Here is a 24175-nt window from a genome sequence, read left to right on the forward strand (position 1 = left end):
CTTGACGAGGTGGACCCTGTTTTTTCACAAAATCTCACCAAGGCAACACTGATATATAGGCTGTGTTTAAATAGCATATATCATGGACAGAAGTAGGTCAAAACCTAAAAAAGATAGCTGGGTGCACAACACTCAGGATAAAAAAGTGCCTAATCCTGGTAGGCGCACTGGTGCCAGGACTGAAAAAGATGACAGTGTAGAATCCTCAAAATATGGAAATATTACTAAAATGGGGCCAGGTTCAGGGGGAGAATGGCGCCGTGTTGTAGAAGGAAGTAGCAGTCCACAAAAATCACAAAAACTGATAGGCCAAAGAAGAGCCATAAAGATGATAAAGTGGACTATTGAGGATAAGAAAAAAATTATGTATTGTTACTATTATTCAAAAAGCCCAGAATTTCCCAACACAAGATAACAAAATGATTAAGAGAGACATACTTCCACAAGAAAAATTGTCAGAGGCTTCACATGAAAATGTGTTCATTAATACAACAGATTTGTGAAAAACAGTATATAGATCAAGAAACCTTGATCTGTTTGGAAAAAGATGTATCTGACGAAGTGCGAAAATATTAACAACAAAACCAAGAGATATTTAAAAACTATAAAAAAGAAATATGGACATGGGAAATAAAGAAAGATTTGATATGATGCAATATTTATGCAAAGGAGAAAGCCAAATTAATCAATGTAAAGAAGCCAGCCCCAAAGATATTTGAAGAGAAATACAGGCAAAGGCGTCTGGATATGGAAAATTTCACAATAAAAAATAACATCACGAAGATGGAATGTAGAAAAGAAGATCAGTAAAGTAGAAAATAAAAAAATAGAAGTTGAAGTTATGGAGTGCCTGCGAAGTGAACGATTTGATATAGAAGGCCTAACACAGGTTACATCACAATAGGATGGAGTGAGTCCCCAAAGTAAGGAGAAACAGGAAGATCAGGAAACATCTGAAGAAGACATATGGACATGGAAAAGAAAAAGAGATTTAATCTGGTGTAATAGCTATGCAAAGGAAAAAGCAAAACTGATCAATACAAAAAGAGCAGCACCAAAGATATTTGAAGAGAAATATATGGAAAACTTTACAATACAAAAAATAATAACAAAGAGGAACATTAGAAAAGGAGAATAGTAATGGAGAAGTTAAAGAAATAGAAACTGAGGTTATAGAGTACCTGCAAAGTGAAGGATTTAGTGTAGAAAATCTAATTCAGAAAGCACCACAACCGGATAGAGTAATGGATATCCAAATTAACAGGAAACCAGTGGAATAGGAAGAAATTGATCAGGTGCCATATGAAGATAATTTGGAGCCTTCCACAGGAAACCAGTATAAATGTAAACTTGAAGCTAGACAGCAAGGGAAGGAACAGGAAACTGTGGAAACTGTGATGCAGTCAATTTTGAGGAGTGATAGGCCGGTGAGTTCCCATATGATAGAGCAACGGACGGCACAGGATGAAACTGATGACTCTGTCACAGGAAGATGCTACAGAACCTTCTATAGAATGGCCGCAGGAACTGGAAAACAAGGGATGTGCCCTCAGTTTGGAAGAAAATGAGCTAACAGAAGAATTGCTTGATGTAATAGACATGGACAGATATATCAAGATCAATGAAAGAAATGGACTGCAGAAGGTTAATAAAACCCAAAAGGTCCGAAGTCTGATAAACAAATGAACACAGTAATTAGGACTATTCATAGAGATCCATGTGATATAACAGAAGTAAACAGGATATATTACTATGCAGCTAAATTAATAACTGATAAAGTTCTATCACAAAAACACAGGGTAGTGAGGGAAAGGAAGGGGAGAAATTGAATACCATCATAGAAATATTGAACAGAGAAAACTATAAAGCAGTTAAGACAAAAAGTGTCACTGTTAGAAGAGTATAGAAGAGGGAACAGATCTAGAAAAATACTACAAAAGACAGATGTGATAAAAGCAATGCACAGTATTAGAACAGACCAGGCTCTATCATGCACTATCGCAAATAACAAACTAAAAATTTCAGCACAGGTGGAAAAACTTAGAAGATACGAGGATAAATATAGAGGAAAAGTACAAAATGGGCAATTCATTGATGTTCCAAAAAAGTTTTACAGAGAATTGAGAAATAAGGTAAAAGGAATTGAAAGACCGCCAAAAAAGAAGAAATAGATACATTTTGGGGAAGTATCTATGAAGATCTTATGGAACATAACAAAGATGCTACATGGATAGAAGAAGTTAACGAAAGAATAAGAGGTTCAAAGATACAAGATATGAAATGGGATGAAGTAACAGCTAGAGAGATTGAAACAAAGTTAAGAAAAGCCTCTAATTGGAAAACCCCAGGCCCAGATGCAGTACCTAATTTTTGGCTGAAAGTATTAACATCTTTGCACAAGGATTTAGGCATGAGTAAGAACTATTTATATGCACACCCCGAACAGACACCAACCTGGTTACCAACAGGAAAAACAATTGTCCCACTTAACAGTGAACCTACAAGCTACCCTAAAAATGATAGCCCAATAGCTTGCCTTCCAACAATGTATAAACTATACATGGGAATTGATGCTGACAGAGTTTATAGTCATTTCAAGAAAACTCAATTACGGCAGTAGAACAAAAGGGCAATAAAAGAAAGTCTTATGGAACAAATGATTATTTATTGTTAAATAAAGTCATAGTGGAGAACTGTAAAAAGGGGAAGAATCTAATTATGGCATGGATTGACTACAAAAAAGCATTTGATAGTATCCCACATTCATGGATAAAAGAGTGCTTAAAAATGTATAAGATACACCCTACACTCCTCTTCTTCTTCTTCTCTTTTGGCTGTTCCCGTTAGGGGTCGCCACAGCAGATCATCTGTTTCCATTTCTTTCTGTCCTCTGCATATTGCTCTGTCACACCAACCACCTGCATGTCCTCTCTCACCACGTCCATAAACCTTATCTTAGGCCTTCCTCTTTTCTTCTTACCTGGCAGCTCCATCCTTAGCATCCTTTCCCAATATACCCATCATCCCTCCTCAGCACATGTCCAAACCAATGCAATCTCGCCTCTCTGACTTTGTCTCCAAAGCGTCGAACCTGAGCTGACCCTCTAATATACTGACTCGTAATCCTGTCCATCCTTGTCACACCCAGTGCAAATCTTAACATCTTTAACTCTGCCACTTCCAGCTCTGAGTCCTGCCTTTTTGTCAGTGCCACTGTCTCCAACCCATACAACATAGCTGGTCTTACTACCCTCTTGTAGGCCTTTCCTTTCACTCTTACTGGTACTGGTCTGTCACAAATCACTCCTGACACTCTTCTCCACCCATTCCACCCTGCCTGTACTCTCTTCTTCACCTCTCTTCCACACATACCATTACTCTAAACTGTTGATCCCAAGTACTTAAACTCATCCACCTTCACCAGCTTTACTCCCTGCATCCTCACCATTCCTCTATCCTCCCTCTCATTCACACACATATATTCTGTCTTAGTCCCACTGACCTTCATTCCTCTCCTCTCTAGAGCATATCTCCATCTCTCCAGGGTCTCCTCAACCTGGTCCCTACTCTCACTACAGATCACAATGTCATCTGCAAACATCATAGTCCATGGGGTCTCCTGTCTGATCTCGTCTGTCAACCTGTCCATCACCATTGCAAATAAGAAAGGGCTCAGAGCTGATCCTTGATGTAACCCCACCTTCACCTTAAACACATCCGTCACTCCCACCGCAGACCGCACCGCTGTCACACTGCCCTCGTACATATCCTGTACCACTCTTACATACTTCTCTGACACTCCTGACTTCCTCATACAATACCACAACTCCTCTCTAGGCACCCTGTCATATGCTTTCTCCAAGTCTACAAAAACACAATACAACTCCTTCTGACATTCTCTGTACTTCTCCATCAACATTCATCTGACAACAGTCATTGTACTAATTCATTAATTGTGTCATGTTATATTTGTGTCATGATGTGAGGTATTACCAGCTATGCTAGAGGAAGTAGGGTAGTGGATGTGCAATATATGCCAGCATAGCTAGCTGGAATTTTGTAAAGAATTATATGTCATTTTTATATCAAATTGATTTGTACAGATGCTTGTGTTGAAAAATTTATTTGTATAGCTACTTGTATTAAAAATGTACCAACAGTGTGTCCTGCTGGACAGAAAAGAAAGACTCATGCATATCAGACTGTATTGTAACTGTGGAAATTGATGTAGTATAACAGAGGATACTGGAAGAGAAGAGGTTAACCTCGGTCCAGCTAACTTTAAGAATAGTTTGAAATTAAATTACCTGGTAGGTCATAAAGATTGTATCTTACAGTTCTGATTGCAGACAAAGACAAAATGTCTGTGAAAACACGGACTAAGAATCCTTTTTGTATTGTCCTTAGCAGTGAACTAATTGCTACCCTGGAAGGGTAGAAGTGTTGAAATGATTTTATGGCTTTCAGATGCTATAACACATCTTAGCAAAGCTCTGTCTGTGTATATGGTAACACATATGTGCAAGATTCTAGTTCACTTTCTAGTAATGGGGGTAGTATGGAAACCAGAATTCAGATGACCAGATGTATGTGATGTCATTCTGTAATCCAGACTGAAATTATGTTTTAATACTAGATGAAACAGAAGTCTCATAGTACTCTGTTTTTGAAAGATGACACAGAATTCCTCACCTAATTCATCTTGCCTTGCTCTTGTAAGTGGCCATGGAATAGTAATTCTTTAGATCAGTCAGGAAAATATAGTAGAATTAGTTAAGTACTGTTTTTCTGTATCTGTGTGAATCTGTTCATCTGTGTTATTTTAATATTTCCTGTGATTGGAACTCTGGTGTTTATTGTAAATAGATATTCCATATTTTCATTTTCTTTTATTATTTATTATTAAATATATTTAAACTTTTCATTGTGGCTAGTCCTTTAGAGAATATTTTAACCATTGAGAGTACTTATATCAATTTGGTGACTCTGTGGCCACTCCTGAAAACCTTACTGCATTGGCCAAATGCTGCCATTGGTATTAATATTAATTTCACTCAGTATAATTGGGTACCCTTGTAAGAGCCTTAGACTAGCTGGCTTTGGACTGTCTGGTGGCAGTGTAACTACCTTATAGTCTTCATTACTTGTCATTGTTTTATGTTTTGTGGTCATCCATTTATACATTTTTATATTTGTGTACATATTTATATATTTATTCATATACTTTATTTACATCTATATCATATACAATTAGTATTTATTCCATATATATATATATATACATATTTTTATATTTCATAGATTTTAATATATATTTATTCAATATTCAAGTACTATTTAAAACATTTATTATTCATTAATGGAGCACAAAATTCATGATGGAAATTCAGTGTATATCCAATCTTGACCACTAGATGGAAGTATTGTTGGTGATTTTTCAATACAAACTAGTTTCTATTATCAAACAAGTGCAGTTACGAAGTTTTATATAAAAAAAATATTTTACGACATTATTTGCTACTGTAAAAGTGGTACATATATATTTTACATCTGTGAATCACAGTATTTTATTCCTGACCTGTTTAATGTTATATATTTATATTTATATTTGTATTTCAGCACATTCATTCATATTTATGAGCATTGCTAGATTCTCATTGGTTATTTTAAACAAAAGGTCAGCATATATAAATGGTTGTTTGTTGTGTTAGTTCTTGTCTGATGAAGTCTAATTCAAGTGATGAAAAATGTGTTATTTGGTTAACGTTTTACGTACAATAAAGCTGTCTGTGGAAACCTAGTTGTCTGGTGCAGTCCGTCCTCTTTACAGTGCATTTTTCATTTACCTTATAGTCTGGGCAGAGTAAATCTGTGCCAGCCTTTTCCAGGTGTGTGTGTGTGTGAAAATAAAAATCTCAAAGAGTGTGTGTGTCAGCTGCTTGTAGCAGGGACACAAAGCACTGGTTGTACAGAAAGTCCTTCTCCAGTGTCAGTGGTGAAGATTCAGGCACCTTGATTACTGGCCCAGAGGGGGAACTTCGTATATGGTGTTATATGTTTCTGTACATTTTTTCCTTTTTATTGTTAGAATGTGTAATATTTTTGAAGCTTTTCTTCCCAGACCTCTGTTGAAAAGTGATATTTCACTGCCCAGTTGGACCATTCCAGTAACAAAAACAAAAATAAATAAACCATGTAGCTTGTAGTCTGCTATTAATCCAATGTCCAATGCTTGAATAGCAATGTTGGAGAGCTAAAATTTTGGTTATACAACAACAGACTGATGTATTGCCATTACTGGGGCATGGAACAGTATGCACATTAAAATTACTGAGATTTATTAGTTTTTATAATATATGGCAAAAAGAGGGAGCAATGTGATAGTGTTTATTAAAGACCTCTTTTCTGTGTTTATGGACTTTAAATTACTCATTGCTGAAATATTACGTTTTATTATTTTATTATTATTTATTTTATTTTATTTTATTTTACATTTGTTGACCGGGCTAGTCTAGCTGGATATATGTCCATTTTCAGTAGAGGCCCGGGGAGAAAAGCTCCAAGCAATAACAAAAACACCATTTAAAAAATGTATAACTAAGTCAAATAAACAAAAAAAGGAAATATAGTTATAAAAATGAAGACTATACTCATTATGCTAAAATTTAAACTAAATATAAATAAGCAGGTATATAAGAAACAAAAAGAGTATGGGGTAGAAAGAGTAAAGTCCTTAATTTAAATTGTATTACTAAGAGGAAAGCAAAAGAGAAGTAACTAGAATTGGAGGGAAAAGATGGGGGAGGGGGGAAGGGTATAAGCTGGAGGGTAATAAAAGTTTCAGTCAGGGTTAGCACAAGGACAGAGCCACTGAGTTTTCAGATGTTCTTTAATGTGTTTTTTTAATTGAGAGGTGGATGCTAGGGAAGATAGTTCCGGAGGGAGCTGATTCCAGTTTTTTCCTATAGTGTTTGAGAAAAGTGAATCACCAGCTTTGTTGTTAGATTTAATTGAGGCAACAAGGAGTTTATTTGCTGAACGTAGTGTAGCCAGATTTTTATATGGAGAAATAAAATTAATGAGGATGGGGGTGTCATTGGGGTGGTATAGAATCTTTTGGGAGATCAGTAACTGTTGATAAAGTAAATGGTTCTGTATTTCTAGCCATCCTAGTTGTTTAAGGTTATGGCAGTGGTGAGTTTTAAAGGGAGAGGATGTGACAAATCTAGCTATGCTATTGTAGCAGGTAGAAAGTTTGGAGATGTTATTTTTAGATAGGTTAGTAAATATAGCAGAGGCATAGAAAAGGGTGGAAATCAGGTGGGTTTGGGCAATAGTTTTTCTGGCTGAGGGGGTAAGGAAGGGTTTAATTCTATAGAGAGTACCAAGTTTTTTGTTGACCAACTTTATGGTGGAGTTAATATGGTTGTCATAGTTAAGATGATTATCAATTGTGACACCTAGTAGGTGGGTGGTAGTTTCTGGTGCAATGTTAGTAGCATTGTTAGAGGTTATAATGAAGATTGGAGTGGGTGACTTATGAGTTGGGGTAAAAAGCAGTAGTTTTGTTTTTTTAGGATTGAGGAGAATGTGGTGTTGCATGAACCAGTTTTCAACATTTTGGAAAGCAGTTTGGGTGAGGGACTGGAGGGAGGATATGTTTTTAGCAGTGCAGATTAAGGTAGAGTCATCTGCATATTGAATGCAGGAGGCTTGGGGTATGTTCATGTGGAGGTCATTAATAAATATGGAAAAAAGTAGGGGACCTAAGATAGAGCCTTGAGGGACTCCAGTATTTACAGGAAGTAATGAAGACAGATTGTTTTCCCAGAGTACAGCTTGCTGTCTGTTTTGAAGATAACATTTGAACCATTGTAATGCTACAGGATCCAGAGAAAGGTACTTTAGTTTCTCTAGAAGAAGAGTATGATTAACCATATCAAAGGCTTTTCACAGGTCTATGAATAGTGCAGAGGAAAAGGAGTTATTGTTACGATTTTTGTTTATAGAGTCAGTAAAGGAGAGAAGAGCAGTAGTAGTGCTATGGAATGGTCTAAAGCCATGTATGCATACTTTAATCCCTTGGCATACTGTCATAATTGTTCTGGCCTACATAAATCTAAATTTTCTATAAAAGGTTATTATGACTTTTTAAATTGTCTTGAGACAATACAGGATTTTTTTGTATTTATTTTATTTATCCTTTGTTGACCAGGTAAGTACCACTAGACTAGTCGACTCTTTTCAGGGTAAACCTGATATGGTATTTATAGTACTAGGGGAGATTTGGCTAAAGCATCAGGGAAATTACCCTACTCTTTTCAGTAGCTGCGGTGAGATCCTTTACATCCACCTAAGCTATCTCCAACTCAAACAGATGGGACCTCTGTTTAATGTCACATCTGAAGGATGACATACTCAAGAGTGTAGCACCTCTTATGCTGAACCACAGTGTCAGCAATTCATCTTCCTGTTGTGGGAATAAATGCACATCTTTCTGCACCGAAAGGAAGTCTGATACCAGTTGTGCAACTGACATTAAGTGAAACCCATCTGTAATAGTGGGCGATGTTAATTACCCAACTATAAATTGGGAAAGTAGGATGCTTGTTCATGTTTTTCATCTTACTTTTTTGGTGTGATAAACGTGTATAATTTTGAAGAAATGGTGAAATTTCCCCCACTTGATACTAACATATTAGACCTTATATTAAATAAAGGATTAATTTAAAATGTGAAGGTAAGTTCACCTTTGGGAACATTAGACTACATATTACTTAAACCCACCATTGTGAGTTTTTCATTTAGTAGATGTAGATCAGAGTGTAAAGTTTGTGTGCTTGTATCTTTAAGAAGCATGCAAGGCTGTATGTGCATGTATATAACCCACACACGTGCACAACCTTAATGCCATTTTGTAGGAGCAGCTAGGGAGTGACCATGCACGATCTTAGTCATTAATTGTATATAAGTTACTTACGTTAGAGTCAATAGTCAACAGTAGTAATGTGTTTGTAATAAAGCTGCTTGAAAAGAACCCATGAAGACTCATTTATTCATGTCCTAACACGAAAGCGACATGGTGTCAGAACTGAGATCGAAGAGAGAAGAATATTCTGAGTCATGAGATGTGAAGACAACAGTGAAGGTAAAATTGAGAGAAAAATGCTCAAACATAGCTAGAAAGAAACAAAGGTAATAAGAAATGACACAAACTGTTTACTTGATACGAAATACAATAAAGGGGCATTAGAAGGGCACAAACTGCATTATCAGGCAAGTGGAAAGTACGAAAAGTTTAACAAAAGAAAATGTTTAAGATAAAAGTATTTGATGAAACGATTAACTGTAAAGCAAAAACAAGTATGTGTAAAGCAAAAATGAGCATGTTTAAAGCAGAACAAGTGTGTTCAAGGCAAAGTTGGACATGTTTCGAGTAAAACAAGCACAACAAAAGTATATTGGGTGTAAAAAGGGCTTAAATGAGCAAAACAATTACAATAAGAAAAATAAAGCACACATTGAGCAAAATAAGGCAAGGCGACTGTATGTGTTTTGCCAAAGTACTGTATTTGGGTATAACTATGAATTTGTATTGTATCAAGGGCCTAACTAAAGTTATTCAAAGTATCTTGGAAGGTGTAAAAGTGCTTACAGTGTGTGCTTATTACTGTGCATGTATTTCAAAGAGTTTATTCTGTGCAAAGTGCAACTATTTCATCTAATCCAGTCAAGATATAGCTATTTCGAAAAAGTTTCTCATGCTAGGTGTAGCTATTCCCAAAGTACCGCCATTACAGAGTGCTTCTTGTACTGTTAAGAGTTGCCTAGTAAGATATCACCATTTTGGGGACATTTCAATGTGTTATATGCAGTTATTCGCAAAGTGCAATTACTTCAAAAAGTTATTGAGTTTAAGGCAACAGATGATCGATTTATTTGCATTGTGCAGTTACTTGGCATGTTTCTTACACTGATAAGAGGTGTTTTCTTACAAAAGATGACATTACAAGAGTGTTACAGTGCTCGTGAGCTATTCAGTCATATTGTAAAGTTCTTGAATGTTTCTTAAAATGATGATAAATGACTGTAGTATTTCTGCCTTTATCAATAATATTATAGAAGTACCAAAACACCCGAGAAGTTTATTTTGCAAAGTTCAGTTATTCAAAAGTACTACAAGTTTGTTTATTCACATAATTTGAAAAGCCCAACAAAGATACAAGTTCAAAGTACAAAGGCATTGGACAATTACTGGCATTAATTCTGGCATATGTGCATGTGTATATGGTTATGCTTATTTGCAAACCCCTTCGCTGGTATGTGTTAATATGGCAGACGGATTTCGAAAACCCCTACCACTTGTATTTGATCAGAATATTGCAGAGAACTAGAGTATATTTGAGCAAGAGTGTAAATTACCAGTATCCGGACTTGCCGAAAAACAATAAAAACTCCAACAGAAGAACAGAATGCTCAACCTTCACAAAAGAATAACCACCAAGTAGATATATTTTAACGCTTTCTTCCACTTTATTTGAAAACGTGGACTTCATCAGAAAAACGGGAACTCTCCCGTATTCCCGTTTTTATACAGAATAGGAAATGATGTAAAATGACAATTGAATAAATTAATAGTAATTATTTTCCTCGAAAAAATTAATTAAAATGTTGTAAAACCATAATTATCATTATTATTATTACAACGTATCAAGATACATCATTGAACCAATCTAAGATATTGCTTATATTGCCATATTGTTGTACAAGCTGAATCAAGGGAAGACCACGAGTGTTTGAAGTGCAAGTTTAGAAAAATGTGCAACCCCCAGACGAATATTACATTAGAGAGGCATTTGTTTTACACAACAGATCAGAAACCAGGGGAAACATTTGCAGCTTATATAACTGACTTAAGAAACAAAGCAAAAATGTGTCAGTTTGTTGATCTAAAAGTTGAGCTCATAAAGGACAGGCTTGTATGTGGTATTAACAGTGCTGCTGTGAGAAAGATGCTACTTTGTGACAGTAATTTAACATTGAGCAAAGCCATAGAGATTTGTCAAATCCATGAGGTGACAAGAGCATGGTTTCAGTTGGTTCCAAAGCACATGTAGATAGTATGCAACACGTGGTAAACAAGAGCAGGCCTAAGTACATGGTAGCTACAGGGTTTCCAAAGAAGGCATGTATCTTTCCAGAGAGTTCTAAGAAAGGTGTAAGCTCCACCGCCAGCTCAGTACAGTGTAAGCATGAATCAGCAAAACCCAAATCTAGCTTTATTGTTAACTGTTGCAATTGTGGTGCAAATCGTGAGTCTTAAAGAGAGAAGTGCTTAGCATATGGTCAGCAATGTCACAAGTGTAAAAAACAGAATAATTTCCAAAAGTTATGCAAATCAAGTAAGCCTCACACAGTTTTAAAGAAAGGTCACACAAAAAAACAAGTTGATCAAGTAGAGCTGAAACAGTCAGCTTTTTATGTGGATGGTGTATCAGTGCTTTGTGAAAGAGTTGATGCAGTGGACTTATTAACAAGAAGTGAAGTATTTTTTACTGTCCGGATTAATGGAAAATCCACAGACCTCAAAGTAGACACTGGTTCAAAGTGTAATGTTATATCAGCAGACACATTTGGTAAGGTGAGAACTAATGAACAACTCAATGTAACCAGTAGTGCGAGACTTGTTGCTTATGGAGGTGAAAAAATTCAAACCGAAGGTTCAGTGATACTTTCATGTTATTTGGCTGGGAATTGTTACAACTTGTTATTCTATGTAGTCCGAAGACCAGTGCAATCTTTATTGGGTCTCAAAGATAGTTTAAGAATGAATCTGCTTTCTTTTGCTAAAGTAGTGCATCATATGAGTGCATTTCTGAGTTCCAATTTTTCAGAAGCCATTTTCTCAGAGTATGCTGATGTTTTCGATGACAAGTTAAGCAAGCTTCCAGTTGTGTATTCCATGAAGTTAGATCCAGAAGGCACTCCAGTAGTCAGACCAGCAAGAAGAGTTCCAGTAGCCATGCAAGATAAAGTTAAAGCTCATTTGGTTAAAATGGTGCAGCAAGGTGTGATTTGTCCAGCCACAGAACCGACGGAATAGGTGTCGTCCATGGTAGCCGCTCACAAAAAAGGCTCAGACAAAATCAGAATATGCATTGACCCCACAGATCTGAACAAAGTATTAAAAAGACAATATCATCCAATGCACACAGTCGAAGAAGTTGCAGCTCTAATACCGAATGCCACTGTATTTTCTGTTGTGGATGCAAAGAGTTCATTTTGGCAAGTGATCTAAATCATGAATCCTCATTTCTAACTACTTTTGGTGCTCCGTTTGGCAGATACAGATTCCTAAGGATGCCATTTGGAATAAATTCTGCAAGTGAAGTTTTTCAGCGTGTAATGCAGCAAATTTTTTCAGGGTATCCATGTACCATAATAGTTGACGGTCTATTGGTTGGAGGTAGTGGTGAAGCAGAGCATGACAGAAAGCTAAAGAAAGTTCTAGACAGAGCACATGAAGTGAACTTAAAGCTCAATCCTCTGAAGTGCAAATTCAGACTTACAGAAGTTACATACGTAGGACATTTGTTTAATAGAACAGGCTTGAGACCAGACCCGACCAAGCAAGGAGCTATTGTAGAGATGTCAGCGCCAGACAATGTACAAAGTTTACAGTGTTTTTTGAGCATGGTCAATTATTTAGGCAAATTTATACCAGACTTTAGTGAGTTAACAGCATCTTTAAGAGAGCTAACATGCAAAAATGTTGCATGGTCATGGTTAGAACATCATCAGAAGGCACTTGAAGACCTTAAGCAGAAAATTGCCACCCCACCTATGTTAATATACTATGATGTGAACAAGCCAGTTAGTTACTCTTTACTGTGATGCTTGGCCTAGGTGCAGTTATACTTCAAGAGGGCAGACCAGTAGCCTGTGCATCTAGAACACTAACACAAACTGAGATGCAGTATGCTCAAACTGAGAAAGAACTGTTGGCAATAGTATTTGCATGCTCCAACTTTCATGATTATATTTATGGTTGAGCTATTCAGATTGAAACTGATCATCAGCCTTTAGTTACTCTTCTAAAGAAGCCTATGCATTCTGGTCCAGCAAGACTACAAAGAATGATGCTCAAATTGAAAAAGTACATTTTCAAATTGGTCTGCACTAAAGGCAAATTGCTTTATCTGGCTGATACCTTATCCAGCTCTCTCAGAAATACAGCAGAGCAGCTTGATGCAGAGATTTTTGACTTTGATGTGATGCCAGTGCATAATTTTTCCACCACTAGACTTGATGAGTTAAGAGATCATAGTCAGACTGATCCAGTTTCACAGAAGCTCAATCACATCATATTAATGTTGGATGGCCATCAAACAATCTAATGTATCACCTGAGGTGCAAGCGTATTTTCCTTACAAAGATGAATTGTTGATGGAAAATGGCATTATTTTCAAGTCCTAAAACTGATGTTTCTGCTTCCTTACAACAAGAATACATCCAAATTTTGCATCGTGGTCAGCCAGGAACCACATCCACTAAAAGAAGGGCATGAGAATTAGTATTTTGGCCTTAATTATCGAAAGACATTGCTAGAACTCTGTGTACTTCTTCAGTATGCAATAGTACCAAATCTCATTTGCAAAGAGAACCACTTCAGCTAAGTCCAAATCCTGAACTACCTCGGTCTACTGTAGCAACTAATATCTTTGAGTGGAACAATCAACACTACTTAGTTTTGGTAGACTCTTATTCATATTAGTTAGAGATTAATCTAGTACCTAACCTAACCTCAACTTTTGTTATTACCAAGTTGAAATGTCATTTCTCAGTTCATGGTAGTCCACACAAACTTTTTTCTGACAATGGTACTCAATTTTCTAGCCAGTTGTTTCAGAATTTTGCAAAAGAATGGGACTTTGTACATGTCACTAGTAGTTCTGAATATCCTCATTCCAATGGTCTAGCTGAAAGAACAGTACAGAGTGCAAAGTAATTACTTGAAAGGTCAAAGCATGAAAATACAGATATGTTCTTGAATTTGCCTAATCTCAGAAACATACCTTGTTATGATATTCTTGGCTCACCTACTCAAAGGCTACTTTCCAGGCAAACTAGAACTATGCTACCTATTTATTCAAATTTGTTGCAGCCTAAGGGGAAGTACATTAAAACCATCAAGGCTCAATTGTTTAAGAAGCGTAATATCCAGTAATCTAGTTACGACCGATCCAGCAGATTACTTTGTCTGTTGAGGGATGGAGAGACAGCACGAATTCAGACAAAAAAAAGGTTTTGATTGAATAGGACAGATTACAAGCATCTGTGCTGAGCTGAGATCTTACTTCGTAAATTCCAAAGGAATGGAGTATAGGAGGAATTGCAAACATCTTCTTCCTGTACCATGACCATCATCATCATTGCAATCACAACATTGTATCTGTGATGCAAACTCTATGAATGAGTCAGACACTGTTTCCAGACTAGAATGTGTTCAAAAGTCTGATTCTGTTCCAGAAAGTGATTTGAACGTTCCACAGGTCAGCCATTTTGCAGAAACTGTCCCAGTTGCTGAATCTAATTCCCAATTTTATGTCACAAGATATGGACAAGTGTCTAAACCAAGTATGAAATATGCAGCAGTGTGGACGTGATTGTACATATCTGTATGTTTAATATTGTATAATGCATGACTATGGATTACCTGTGATTTCTGCATGCTAAACTGTCTCATAACAATTGCATGGTCTATTTCTCAAAGAGGGAGGATGTAAAGTATGCATGCTTGTATCTTTAAGAAGCATGCAAGGGTGTAGTGCACATATGTAACCCGCACATGTGCACAACCTAGTGTAATTTTGTAGGAGCAGCTAGGGAGTGAGCATGCATGATCTTAGTCATTAACTGTGTATACGTTACTTAAGTTAGAGTCAATAGTCAACAGTAGTAATGTGTTTGTATGTAATAAAGCTGCTTGAACAGATAAGATTTGATATAAACAAGGACAAAATAACCAACTGAATAGAAGACATTTGATAACAGTGGAATAGAATTTATCAAGAGGAAATAAGGATTATCGATGGATTATTTTCAAGGAAAAAGTATGTAATATCGTGAAGCAACATATCATACTATAAAAAAAGTCAGTATTAGTTATGGCAGAAATAAGAAATGCTTTGAAAGCCTGTAAAATAAATCCATCTATTTATAACAAGAAGAGGTTTAATAGTGGCACCAAAAATTAAACAGGGAATTTATGAGTGCAAAAGAAATCTTGAATTCAAACTGGCACAGTTAAAAGATAATAAGTTTTACATTTATGTAAATAGTCACAGGAGAGAAAGCATCACCCCTGTACCAATACTTTTTGAAGGAAAGCTCATTAATTCTAGGAAAATAATTGCAGTACTTTTTAATCAATACTGTGCTCATTTTGGTTATTTAGATAAAGAAGAGGACACTTTTCCTTGTAATATAGCAGAGTTACAAGTTTGTTCGAAAATAACAATGGATGTTGTACTCTCTTCCCTACAGATTAAAGCTACTTGCCCAGTGGGTCCATATAACATCATGGAAAATTTACTCTGTAGACTAACAAAGTATGTAAGTGAAACATTAATGATTACACTAAATAACATTTTTGGCACAAGCCGCAGGCTTGAGTTCATTTATGTGTTGTACCTGTGTATAAAGGCGGGTCTAGGTGTGAGATGGTGAGAATAGACTGATAAGCTTAACATCTACTATACAGAAAAGTTTTGAATATTGCTTATTAAACGATTGGATAAGAACAAATAAATATTGTAATCATGTTGGTGTAGCAGAGAATGATTTCATGAGAGGAGGTCCACACTGACAAGTTTAACATCCTTTATAACATTGACAAGTTTAACATCCTTTATAACATTGTAGCTAAACATTTAGATTGAGACAAAAAGTGTAATTATATATTTGGATGTAAGCATGACAAGGCTTTTGATATATAATTCATAATATTATCACACACAGACTTTGCCAAGAATTAATTGATATTTCATATAGCAGATTACAAAATGATTGGTAGGAAACAAAGAGTTGTCAAATATAAAGAAAAGCAAACTGGATAAAATAACTTTAGGTGTACCCCATGGATCTGTTCTGGGACCGGTATTGTTAGATATTGTTTCCATATTTGGGAAACTATTCTGATAATTCTGAAATTGTTGCAGTTATTTGTAATAATGGAGATTAATGCACATTAAATAATTACTAAGTAGAAATAATCCTATAGGCATCCAAACAGGTTTATGCTTCAATACTAGTAAGTGTATGGTAATGGCTTTGGATAAGTCTGAGTGTAGTTCAGTAATCATGGTTGATCACCAGCTTGGAATTTTAGACTGCATTAAAGATATAGGAGTATATAGACCAAGAACTAAATTTTAAAATACATGTGTTAAACATTAAGAATAAATGCTTAAGGCTATTAGGACTGTCATTTAGAACAATAAAAGTAAGGGAAGCCTACATTTTATGTCCTTTGTATTTATAATTTGTTAGGCCTACTCTAAAGTATAGCTTGGCTTTTTATCATTTAACAGTAGTGATTTGCAGAATTTGAGAACAGTTCAGAGAAAATTTAATAAAAGTTTAATAGGTTTCATGTGTCAAGTATATAGTAAGAGACTTCAGAAATGACATTTATTCAGTATAGGTATAGATCGACTCAGGGAAGCTTTGGAGTCAGGAAGGGGTAAACAAGAGACATGTGACATATCAGCGAGCTTGCTTGAGAGTGAGGAATGTAGTGGCTCCTCTTCCCTGTGGTGACTTGGCAGTCAGCTTCCCCTGAAAACAGACCCCTGGAGAACATAGGTGGGTCTATTAAGCCAGTATGGTAACCGTTGTGGAGGCATGTTACAGAGCAGGTGCATTTCCATATCAGGGATATAGGCAATCCTTCTGTGGTGACAGAGAAGCCCACATTACCACCAGTGGGTAGAATTAGGCCACATAACTAAAAAGATGACCTAATGGCTGTCAGGATGATGACTCTTGCCTCATGGGAAATAAATGGGCTGAGAACAGCTCTCACATCTTGAGGAACAAATGGGACAATGGGGAGCTGATGGTTGTCAGGCAGCAGGACATTAAAAAGAATGCAAAATAAATAAATAAATTAAAAAAATAACATCATCTTGAATGTGTAAATGTTTTTTATTTTATTTTGTCCCCCTGGGACATCATTTAACTGGTCCAGCCCCCAGTGCTCCACATCCATGCTGGGTCTAGTGGCTTATTTCCTGACCCCTGGACTTATTCTGGTATTGCTGGAGCCAGTTGTGGATCCTAAGGGCAACCCAAGGGCTTGGACGTCTTTACATCCATTCTATGGGGGGTTCTTTATATGCCCCTATTCCCTCCCTCCCTCTCCCCTTCTCTCATGCTAGTCATCTATGTCTGAGGGCAACTCCCCTCTTCAGACCATGCTTCCCACAAGGAAGCATCATTGATAAATGCCATCCCACCTGGGAATTACCCTAATAAGCTGGCCTTTGGTCGAAAGCAGTCTTGCCCTCTTCCCAAAGGTAAGAAGGGTGGTAGAAGGGCTTCTCCTGCTTAGGTTACTCAGACTCCTGTAGCTCAGAAATCTTATTTTCCTGACAAACTAGGTGCTTCCTGACTATCCTGTGCTTCACAGCCACATTCTTCTTTCTCTTTGTCTTTTCCTGCCTCTTCCTATTTGGTTAAAGATTACTCAGGAATCCTGAGTTCTTAACATCATTCGCCAAGGGTATTACATGGTCTGGAAATCTCCTCCCCCTTTCATGGGCATTCCTCAGCTCCCTCAGGAACAATTTGCCTTTTTTCCAGAAATGCTTCAGGGTCTCTTGACTCAGGGAACTATTCATGAAGCTCCAGTTACTCAGAGGGGGAAGGGGTTTTATTCCAGAATGTTCTTGGTCCCCAGGGAACAGGGCATTTGGAGGCCCATTCTGGATCTGTCTCATCTAAACAGCTTTCTGAAGGTCTCTTCCTTTCGGATGTTGTCTCTTCAGACCTTGTTTCCTCTGCTGCCTCCTCAGGCTTTTATAGTTTATCTGGACCTCAGTGATGCTTATTTTCATATCCCTATTCATCCCCCTTTCAGGAAGTGTTTACATTTCTCTATTGCTTCTCGGTATTGTCAGTTCTCTGCTTTGCCCTTTGGCCTCTCTACTGCCTTATGGGTATTATCCAAGTACCTCGCTCCAGTGATTGCTTTTGGCAAGCTAAGGGGGTTAGAGGTCTGTCCCTACTTAGACTACCAACTTTTTCGAACATCCTCTTCAGAGATTCTACTGCAGCATCTTCATTTTGCCATTTCTCTACTGCAAAACCTGGGGCTCAGTATAAATTTCCAAAAGTCCTTCCTGACTCCTTCACAGGATCATGTGTTTCTGGGATGCAGGCTCCAGACTGTTTCAATGCTGGCATTCCTGCCTCCTCCCAAGGCCTTAACTCTCATGGCCTAATTTCAATCCCTTCTTCCTCTGGCCTCAGTTACAGCCAGGGAATTTCTAAGCTCTCTGGGTTTCATGGCCTCCACCATTCCTATGCTCCCTCTAGCCAAACTCCACATGAGAAAGCTTTAGTGTTTTTTAAAGTCATTTTGGCTTCAGCACTTTCACCCTCTAGATTTCATACTCCCTCTTCTTCCATGCCTCAAGCTAAAAATTCAGTGGTGGATTCGGCACTTGTCCCTCAATCCAAGGCTTCCTTTTCAACCTCCACTCCCCACTCAGGAGCTGTTCACAGATGCTTCAAATGTGGGATGTGGGGCTTCCTTTGGCTCTCTAAAAGTGCAAGGCCTTTGGTCACAAAAAAAAGAAAGACCACATCAATGTCAAAGAGATGAGAGCTCTTCTGCTTGCTATCCAGGCATTTCATCCTCTTTTCATTCCAGGGCCACTCAAGGTACTGCCAGCCTGTTAATATGGCAGCATTGTGCAATTTGCAGCAGCATCCAAAGTTTTTTTAAATTACCTTCCTGTAAGCTGTGATGTCACCTGAAAGCTGCACTCCATCAGGTCCATTTCAGTGAACCAAGGACCTGATTGGTTGCAGCAGCCAATGAAGTTGTATTTTTTTGTCTTCAAGAAAGTGGTCCTTGCAAAGCATGTCATGTGTAAGTTGCCTTTAAAAAGGCATGTGTGTAACAAGCGGTTGATGGCTGACACAGACATCCTCCAGAAGGGTCTCACTGAGACGGATACCTGGTGTCAGAATCATGGCCTCAAGCTAAATGCCAAAAAGTGCATAGTCCCCTTTGGGAAAAACAAAGTACCCACAAACTACCACATAGGTGGTAGTCCTCTAAATATGAAAGATGTAATTAGGGATTTGGGGATCCAAGTGGATAGTAATCTCTCCTTTGATAACCACATTGCCAAAGTGGTTAGAAAATCCTTCTATGTGGCCCACCTAATCACAAACGGGTTCACATCTAGATCAAAAGAGGTTATTGTGCCGCTCTACTGATCTCTCATCAGGCCCCATTTGGGATGTACCTTACTAGACACCTGCAACAGCTGGAAAGACCACAGATGTACCTCACCAAGAGGATTACCGGCCTCAAACAGATGCCCTATGCAGCTCGACTAAAGAAACTCCAGCTGTACTCAGTTGCATATCGCCTATTCAGAGGTGATCTCTGCCTGACATACAAGGCCATGTCAAACCCAGAACTGATGGACATGCTCCACCTAAAGAAAACCAAATCCCTTAGAGACAGACACTCTAGAGATCTAAACCTCATCACAACAATAAATATTACATGCTGGAGGGATAGGTTCCTGTCCCAGAGACTTCCCTTGCTCTGGAACAAGATTACAATCTACATTAGGCAGAGCACCTCACTGACCCTTTTCAAGAGAAATCTTGACGAGTGGATGGGAAACCGAAAATTTACCCCAGGGATCAATTCAGTGGCTCTGCTGACAGAGGCACAGGAAACTAATCTAAAAGTGTGGCGAAAGCCAACACATTCTGGCTAGGCTTATAAATGCCCTCGGGCAGATAGCCTAGTACCTACCTATGAATCTATGAACCTAAGCATTCTTTCTCTTGTTTTTAAGAGAAAACTTTTCTTTTGTTTATTGGTTTACTGGTGGCGTGAGGAGGACAAGGATTTTGGAAGAAAGCCTTTCAGCAATGATCATTGGGACAAGCCAAGGAGATGCATTTTCAACTGCCCCTGTAAGGGGAATTTTTAAAAGTTCTGAAAAATTGTCCTTTTAAGGTCAAATTTAAAAAGGCGGAACTGGTCTGTGTGGTAACAATCAGGGGTCAACCTTTAATTTAGTTTGAGCAGAGGATTACTGGCAGCATTCCACTATAGAAAAAAGATAAGTTGTTGTATTTTTTTAAACTTTATTTTTTGGGGGGACACAACACAGGGACATGAGGATTGTAATATTTTTCTCCCAGACTTCTTGAAGGATTGTGGGGTGGGTTGGAGAGTGGCTTTGGTTTAAATAGTTTTTTTTAGCGTTGTCCAGAATTCTTGTGCTAAGAGATGGGGGTGGGGGGTGGGGCTTGTCTATGGTAATTAATGTCCAGAGTCTAGTTTATTAGTCAGTCCTGCATAGGAATAGTCATATTTTTTATTTATTTACTTTTGCTTTGGCCAGAATTGTGCTGAAATGTTCATAGTGGGATGATAGTGACTGTGAACATGTTGTAGATGATGACTTAATGTAGACTAAAGTAAACCCTGTTATTGTAGTATTTTTTTAAGTTTGTAACAACAGTATTTACAACTATCTCTTGTGCCATGCCTTTGGTCTATGATTTTTTGCTTTGTCCAGAATTGTTGTGCTAAGAGGTTGGGTGAGGAGTATGGGCTGTTGGAATGTTGTAGAATGTCCTCATGTCTGCTTGGGACTTTTTGTTCTCTCTCTCATGAAAAATTTGATTTCATGCAATGCAAGCTACTGCAAGACCTGTTCTAGCATCTTTATAAGTTTATTAGATGACTGTTTAAAATACCTGATGTTATGCCTTTTCTTTGTCCAGAATTGTGCTGAAAGGGTGTATTGATGAGACAGGAGCTGTGAGAATGTTGCACAATGCACAAATATAATTTTAATACAAACCCTGTTCTACAAATTTTTCTGCATTTATAATAGCAATGTTTGAAACTATCCTTGATGTTCTACCTTTGTTCTGCAATTATTTTTGGCTTTATCTGGAACTGTTGTGCTCAGAGGTTAGGGGGATGGTAGGGGTTGTGAAAATGTTGCACGGTGTTCTAATGTTTGTTTGGTATTTTTGGTCTGTTTCTAATTAAAAAATATTGGCTCAGGCAATGCATGCTACTCTAAAATCTGTTATACTAGCATCTTTACTGGTTCATAAGCCAAGTGTTTTAAATCCCTAACTTTATGCCTTTGTCTTGTTTTTTTTATTTGTTTTTGCTTCATCCAGAATTACTGTGCTAAGAGGCTGGTGGAGGGGTTATGGGCATTGAGAAAGCTGTGGGATTGTTTGCTTGATGTTTGTGGTCTGTCCCTCAAAACAATTTGTTTTTCTAGCAAAACTTTGAGAATGAAGCAAAGTAATACACTAAATTATGGAAAAACCCATTCAGTCATTTTTATAAGCATTTTTAAAGGTTTTCCCTGATGTTTAGCTTTTGTCTTATGCTTTTGTGCTTTGTCCAGAATTATTGTATTGAAGGGTTGGTGGTGGGGGCTGTGAGAATGTAGAACGTACAAGAATTATTGTAATACACACTGATGGAAAACGTGTTATATTATCTTTAAAGTTTAAAACAATGTTTAAAACAAAATGCTTAAAACTATCACTTACATTACATCTCTGGAATTATTATGCTGAATAATTGGGAAGTAGGGGCTGTGAGAATTCTGCAGAATGTACAAATGTTTTAATTCATAGTAATGCATACTCTGTTATTCTAGTAGCTTTGTAAGTTTATAATAGGAATGCTTAACGCTATCTCTGATGTTATGCCTTTGTAATGTGATTCTTTTTGGCTTTGTCTAGAAATGTGCTGAAACATTAGGCGGGGGTAGGGGCTGTGAGAATGATGTCCAATGTTGAGATGTTTGCCTGATATTTTTGGTCTGTTACCCACAAAATATTTGGGTTCATACAACGCATGCTACTGCAAAATCTGTTCTAACATCTTTATTAGCTCAGAAGCCCAGTGTTGTAAAGCCCTAATCTTATGTTTTATGTGCTGAGAGGTTGGTGGTAGAGGGTATGAGCATTGAGACTGTTTTAGCCTGTGCTTGATATTGTAATGTGTTGACCCTCAAAGCAATTTAGTTTTCTAGCAAACTTTGAAGATTGAAGTAAAGGGAAGGGGGTGTGGCCACACCTTACATCCTCCTAGGTAGGGCCCCCAACATGAAACTTGCTTGCGGCCCCCAAAATGCTAGCACCAGCCCTACCTATTGAGGAGTAAGCAGTGTGAGACAGCTGGAAAGAAAGCAGGTGAGAAACCCGGGTGTATAGTACGAAGTATCAGAAATATAAAATCAGTTGTCATTCTTTATTACAGGCAAGTAGAGAGAGCCAAAATATATTAGCATTGTGTGTAGTTTTGAAAAACCATACCAGCATAAGAATATGGATAGCACAATTACAGATTTTTTTGAAAGCAAATAAAACAGTAAATTAACTGTATGACAAGATACAAAACATAGGCTAAATGAACTTAAGATATTCAGTCTTAATGAAAGGAGGTGGTGGAACACAAGAAAAACTTACAAGCATCTAGGGGAAATTATTAGAGTGCAAATGAGTACTATATTAAAAAAAGATATATGAGAACAGGGGGATCCGGTTGAAAGTAAAAGGTGGGATGCTACAGGAAGATGCAAATACTGTAAATATTACTTCAAAGAATGACTGCTAGGTGATTGGAATGACCTTCCAGAAGAGGTAGTAGTTAAGAAGCAATGTGTGAATTCACAAATGCATGGGACACATAGAATTCCAGCCTTATAAAAAAGCCTGTGTGGTTGGGAAGAAAAACTATTAGATAAGTGGGGTCTACAAATGTTGATGTTGCTAGCATTGCAATGTTAATATTAACAACACATATTAACACCATTCTGTGCATGCTGTGAGCATTAACATTGCAGCAAGCAAAATAAAAATTCCTACAATTGCACAGTTTCATTATTTGTATATTTCAATAGAATCATATTTTTATATGAATCTTTTCATTATTTGTATATTTCAGTGAAATCACACACGCACGCACACACACACACACACACACACATATATATATATATATATATATATATATAAATATATGGATCTTTTCATTATTTGTGTATTTCATCTGCAACACATTTATATACAAATCCTTTCATTATTTGTGTATTTCAGTAGAATTACATTTGTATATGCATCTTCCATAGGAATGCTTGTTTGCAGTGTTGGTAGCTACTCCTGTTGCAGACATATGTATGTCCTACTGGGATGACCCCATTTGATGTGCGATATTTTACTAGAGATGCTCTTTTTGAAATATGAGTATGAAATAGGTTCATAGGTTCATAGGTTCATACTAGGCTATCTGCCCTAGGGCATTTATAAGCCTAGCCAGAGTTGTGTGGCTTTCACCACCCCTTAGGTTGAAGAATACTATACCCATTAGTTTGCCGTGCCTCTGTCCAGCAGTGATACAGAGATGATCCCCGGGGTAAACCTACAATCTCCCATCCACTGGTCAAGATTCCTCTTGAACAGAGCCAGCGAGGTGCTCTGTCTCACATGGACCGGGATTCTGTTCCACAGCATAGGGAGTCTCTGGGTGATGAATCTGTCCCTCCAGCACGTCCTATTTATATCCGTGTTGAGGTTTAAGTCTCTTGCTCTTGTGGCTCTGGTGGATTTGGATTTTTTGAGGTGGAGCATGTCCATTAATTCCGGGTTGGACATGGCCTTGTATGTCAGGCACAGGTCACCTCTGAGCAGACGGTATGTGACTGAATAGAGCTGGAGTTTCTTCAGTCGGGCAGCATATGGCATATTTTTGAGCCCCTTTATCCTTTTGGTGAGGAACTTTTGGGGTCTTTCCAATTGCTGCAGGTGTCGGGTAAGATACAGAATGGGGCATTGTACTCAATCATTGGTCTGATAAGTGAAGAGTACAGGGGAACAG

Source organism: Protopterus annectens, chromosome 4.part1, assembly GCF_019279795.1.
Source record: "Protopterus annectens isolate FY-2018-M chromosome 4.part1, PAN1.0, whole genome shotgun sequence".
In the NCBI taxonomy this organism is placed as follows: domain Eukaryota; kingdom Metazoa; phylum Chordata; order Ceratodontiformes; family Protopteridae; genus Protopterus; species Protopterus annectens.